Source organism: Stegodyphus dumicola, chromosome 10 (genome assembly GCF_044657685.1).
Source record: "Stegodyphus dumicola isolate Sdum_Otavi_A_Nest chromosome 10, ASM4465768v1".
In the NCBI taxonomy this organism is placed as follows: Eukaryota; Metazoa; Arthropoda; class Arachnida; order Araneae; family Eresidae; genus Stegodyphus; species Stegodyphus dumicola.
In genome coordinates this window covers 80,264,048-80,270,047 of record NC_140777.1, presented here as the reverse complement: position 1 = coordinate 80,270,047, position 6,000 = coordinate 80,264,048, and positions in this window count along the sequence as shown.

Sequence of the window (6,000 nt, the reverse complement as noted above, 5' to 3'; positions counted from 1 at the left end):
TGTCTTGGATAAGCCAATACTTTAGAAGTTTGATAAAGGCCTTGGATACTTTAATGGCAAGAACTGTTGCCCCTGAAAGCTGTGAGATCCCTCCCCCCCCACCGCGTGCTTACATGACGTGACATCATAAAAGCACTCGGTTGGCTAACAGTCGGAAGGTTGGAAGTTTCATTCTCCATGAAGGCATCGCACATTTTTTTATCTCCTATTCCGAAATAAAATACTTAAGGTAGCCTGTGTGGTGCCCACAATGTAGCCTGTGTTCGATTTCCCAGACTGATCCAAGGCTTAACAATAGCTCCCGGCTCAAATCTTAGAGGCATAGGGATTCTTTTGAGTGGAGGTAATACGTCCAAGTACGAGTACTATTCGGTTTTGAGGGCGTAAGAAAAACTGCCAAACTAATTGTTGATACCAGTGCTGCTAAAAATAATTGTAATAATTGTAACCCTAACGCAAGAAAGGAAGTATAATAGTAAATAACTATCTAAGATTGATGTTTTAATTTAGATGAAAGGTTAATTTCATATAACATTTTTTATTATTATAATTTATATAAAAGAGGCTAAACATGACTAAATGGAAGCATAAGAGTAAATACCTATTTCAGATCATTATTCTAATTTATATATAAATTGCTAAACAGAACTGAAGGGATGTCTCCATCGCTATTTCGCTACCGAGTTATCGCTAAAGCATAATTTCATCTCGTTGGTTGTTCAAACATAATTTTCTATAATGAATAATGCATTTCTTTGAACAAATTCTCGGTAAAGTGCAGACTCGCCCACTTATGTGTTTGCCGCTTTTTACAAGGGTAAAAACAGTTGGATTTTTGTCAATTTTCTTTTACTTTTTAAGTGAAAGTAGGTCGATGTGTACATAGATAAAGTCAAGGATGTGCGCAGTGCCATTTTTGTGCAATTCTGGGATTTTTTTTTAATGAAAATAGATCGATATGTAGTACATGGATACCGAGTATGTGCAATTCTTAAAAACGCGTCAAGCAATGAGTGATTCTGCACTTTACCTAAAATTCTATTGCAGACTTTCCTGCATGGGCAATTCCCAAATTGTTAAATCCATAGGATATCAAAAAAGGATTTAAAATCAAAAAAGGATTTAAAAATTAAACTAGTATTTCAATTGGCGTCTTAATAAATATAGAACTATATAAACTTACACAACCTGAAATCAGCGCGTACGCTAGATTTCGCGCGCTGTTAAATGGGAGCTTTTGCTAGATTTAGCGGTTTCGCGCATACATTTTCGCTGCATTTTTTTTTTTTTTCAATCCTTGAAACGGAATAGTACCTACGTCCATTCTCAAATAAGTCGTGGGTAGAAGAATGTACCCTGTCATAAAACCTAGCAGAAGTTACATGCCGGTTAGATCACTTAGTAAATATTACATATATTTCGTGGTCGATATAGAAACTGAATGAATCAGGTTAACGAGTGCGAATAGCTGATCTGATAAAACCATTTCGATTCCATTCCGGGGCGAGACTAATGTTTTTCTTTATTATAAAATTTAAGCCTTTTCTTAAATAAATACTTTTACTTTTTACCTCATATCTTTTACTTGGAAAATGAGCTACAAAAATTACACTATACTGCGAAAGAAAAATTTACAAGCACTAAGATACATTTATACATTTTTGTAAAATGACGTTAATTTAACTTTAGCACATAATAAATTTAATTCTTTCTTGCTACATTTTACAGAATACACGTGATAAAACAAATTCTAAAGTAACTATTCAATCTCAAATAAGGATTGCATAAGAATTTATATCTGCTTTTTGAATTAATCAGCAAACTAGTTCTTCCTTCATTAAAAATAACAGCTTTTAATGAAGCCTATGAGGCATCTGTTTTTACATCTATCTACTTAATTGTAAATTGAAGCGTTCTTTATAAATGAATAAAGATTCTCATTAGAAAGCTGCATTATCTCTAATGTTACAGAATAAAGCGGAAGTTTATTTTTTAATCACAAATTCTCTTGCAATCATGACAACGAAGTTAATATAATTAAACTAGCAAATATACGCCATTTGAAAGATTATATCTTATGAATAGAAACTGCTAAAGTATTTCTCAGATATTCCGAAGCATTCTGTAATTGTAATTATTTTCTGATGAAGAATTTTTCACATTACATTTTTCATCCGAAAATAATTACGATTACTTAATTTGTTAAATAGCATGGTAATGCATTTAAGGGAATATTTTATAAAATACGAATTAATTTTCTTACTTGAATTAGATTGTCGCATATATAACAATTTTTTTGTCTACTGGCCAACTAGTAAAATTCTTTCAGTTTTATATTTCACACAATGTGCATTCGCAAAGTATTATATCCCCTTTTGCAAAGCAAATGTAACTCATAAGTATATTTTATGATACCTGTCATGCTTATTTAAAAGCAAAAGGAGTATAGTGTTTATGAAGTATTCGCTATATTTAAAGAAATTGGCCTCAGATTTAGTAATAATATGTAATGGATAATATGTAATTTGAAACATGTAGTATGTTATGTTGTACTGAATATTCATGTCTGTGTGTGAACAAATAAGGCTTCATTTCTTCAATATATCTTCGCACATGTCCTCCATAACAATTAAGCTATACTGCTATTTTCCATGTATAATTGTCATGATGCTCTGTAGACTGTGCTTCTTAACATGCATATCTTTAAACAATTCGCAGTTTTGAAGATTTTAAAGTCAGACAAGGTTAAGTGAATATCTGAGTTTTTCAAAATGTATTTGCTGCATAAATTAGTATGTGTTTTATTTCGGAGCTACTTCTTTCTGTGTCTATTGACATTCATTTGTCCCATTCCATTACCCGGACTTTCCTGCAGCAAATATTTATATGGAATTAATTAAGAGCTCGAGGTCTCAACTCATATTCTGTCCAACTTTAACAGCATTTAAAATTCAATCCTTCATGAATTTTTGAATTTTTCTGCGACATGCAATCTCTATATGATGTTGGTACCCAAAATATGGCACCAATGTCTTTATTATCATGAACTGTAGCTTTAGTATGTTGAATGAAAGAAATGAGGCCTGTTTTTTAAACCTAAAAAACACTGACTTTACAACCTCATTCAGTTGTATTTATTGTTATATACAATAATTTGATAACCATTTTTGAAAATGACATTAAATGCTTCATTCTACATAGACACAAATGTAAAATTCCTATTTCATTTTGCATTGTATCAGGAGCCTTTTATTCTGAACTTCGTTTGCATCTTTTGTGATAAAAACAATATCAAACATTGTGATATTGTTATATCACAATGTTTGTGATAAATACATATTTGTGATAAAAACATATTTGATTTGCAGTTCTGTGATACTTTTTGAAAGCTGAACGCCTGCGTTAGTATGTCAGTTGCCAACATGTTGGTGCAAAAATAATGCAAATAAGATTAAGAAAATTAACATTTACCTGTATATGATAAAATTTGTGAATTATTGTGTGACTGTAATGGAAGATTTAGGCTATTGTAAAACGTTAAGTAAAAAAATGGTTTTACATATAAACTATTCTGTGGGATATGTAAGCAAACACGTGCATCCAAGACATCAAAAACACTTAAAAAAAAAGAAGAATTACTCCTCCTTATAAAAAATTTCCTTTTTATATCAAAATAAAACTATATTATCTAAAGGTATATAAAGAACCACTCCCAATTCCGTTTTTAAATGCCTTATTAAAACTTATTCCGTTTTTAAATGCCTTACTAAAGTCAGTAGGCAGAAAAAAGCTATGAGCTTTCTAACGATCGAATTAAATGACTTCACTTGCCTTACAAAAGTAGGAGAAATGAAACCCTAAAAAAGTAGTTGCTTTCGTGCAAACTATGAGTCAGTGACATACATAAACAGTACATAGGAACCTTTATTAAAACACGATATTCTTATAAGGCAGCAGAAACTGTGGTCATTGTTTTACGCATATTGCAATGACGGCATCAGATACGTCAACAAGCCTCAGGTAATCCTTGAAGTTCCATATCATCAGAAAGAAATTACTTTACTGTGATGGCAAGCCCTCACATTTTTTTCTTTCCGAATTTCATCTTGCAATGGACGTTCGCTAAAGAAGTTATAAATAGATGGCTCTGATGATCTGACGGATCTGACTTCCTCGAATGTGATGGCAAGCCCTCATGTTTTGCCACTGTCGAAATGGAATTCGTAGTGAACAAAAATGAGGGCTTGCCATCACATTTACAAAGGCAATTTTTTATAGTTCTTCCTTAGTACGGTGCTGAACCTTTGCAATGATAGATAGTCAGCATGATGCAGCTGACCTATAACCAGCTTTCTGGAAGCCTCATGATCTTTTTGTTAAACTATGCTATCTAATCTATGAAGTAGCTTTCTGCTAATAGCTAAAACATTATAGAAACAAACCAGCAAAGTTGATGTTACCATACTTTTTATCGGATGCATCATGATATTTACGCATTTACCACACTTTTTACGGATACATCATAATGATGATGAGATCATATCTTTTGCAGTTTCAAAGCGTAAAGTGCTCTTTTACTGCATTTGTCTTGAGTTTTTCCAGGAAAAAAAGGCCATGAAGTTTTTTATCAGATCATGAAGCTGTTCGGAGCTGATGAGGAAGCAAAGATTCTATTGGCCCTTGATCTATTAGCCAGTAATGGAGAGAGGGATACGTATATAAATAATTAAAGCAAGATTTTTATTAATTATTTTAAATAATATTTATGGGCAATGCGATGCTTAACTTAATTTATATGAGCTGTGGAGAAATAAGTGATGTCTCTCAAAATTGATATTTGTATGAACATATGAAAATAGCTTATCTGAGAGGTAACAGTTGTAGGATTCCCCCACTGTGTAATCGCTTGATTTTGTGAGACAATGAATAAACTTGGAAAGTGTTAAAAGACCCTTTGTTTTTCAAATAAGATTTAACAGAACTCCGTTCTGGAGTTGTACAATAAAGCCGACAGTCGGGCTTCAAATTAAGAGACTAAGAATTAATCTAAAGTGATCTTAACTAAAGAGAGATAGCCGAAGCTATCAAGATGCTAACGGAGTTCGCCTCTTAACGCTAATTGACTGCGAAGCTATCAAGAGCCTATCAAACTGAAGAAGACAGCTTAACAGATCAGAGACTTGTATTAAATGTGGCATTAGTGTGGCATTAGTACAAGATTTTCGAATGATTGTTTTGCACTGGTCATGAGCATCAGATAAAAATGCATCGCTACCTACATCGAACTGATGAGAAGCTACTTGAGTTTCTCATATTTATGTGATAGTATATACAATCTCTTAATACCGCATTGTAATAATTTTGTGGTGTTAGGACATGGTATAGTGACCAACGATAAAATCATCAGAAGTATTGCATGGCAAACTTGATTCTAGATTTGATGTTGGTTTCAACATTTCAGACATGCTTACAGTGTTTCTGAAGTAGGAGGAATATATGTACCATGGGATGCTCTTGAGCAAAGACCTCATTTTTGCAGCCTTATATCTTTCCATGCATCCCTAAAGTAAACTCGAACATTATTGTTTGTGTTATCATCCCAATAAAACCACAAAGTGATTCTCTGACGTAGATGGATTTACCATGGATCACAGTGCAGTTCTGTTTGTTTATCTAACTTGCTACTTCCCTGTTGGTACAGTGATGGCATTGCCGGCTGCCATATCATTTACCCCTGGTATTTCGCTGTTATTCTCATGGTATATTTGTGTACATACTATTTACTGCTTCACGTGCTTGCACAGAAAATCTAATCTCTTCAACAATGCTTTTAAATATTCGGTTCTGAAACCAGAGATCTTAACAAAAATATTTGTATTTTCTTGGACCATTTAATGAGTGTATAAGATATTTTCTCCCTCCTTTCTTCATGCCTTCGTGGTGTAAAGGTAGTACGCTCAACGTGTATTCGTGGGGTCAAGGTTCGAGTCCTGGCAAGTG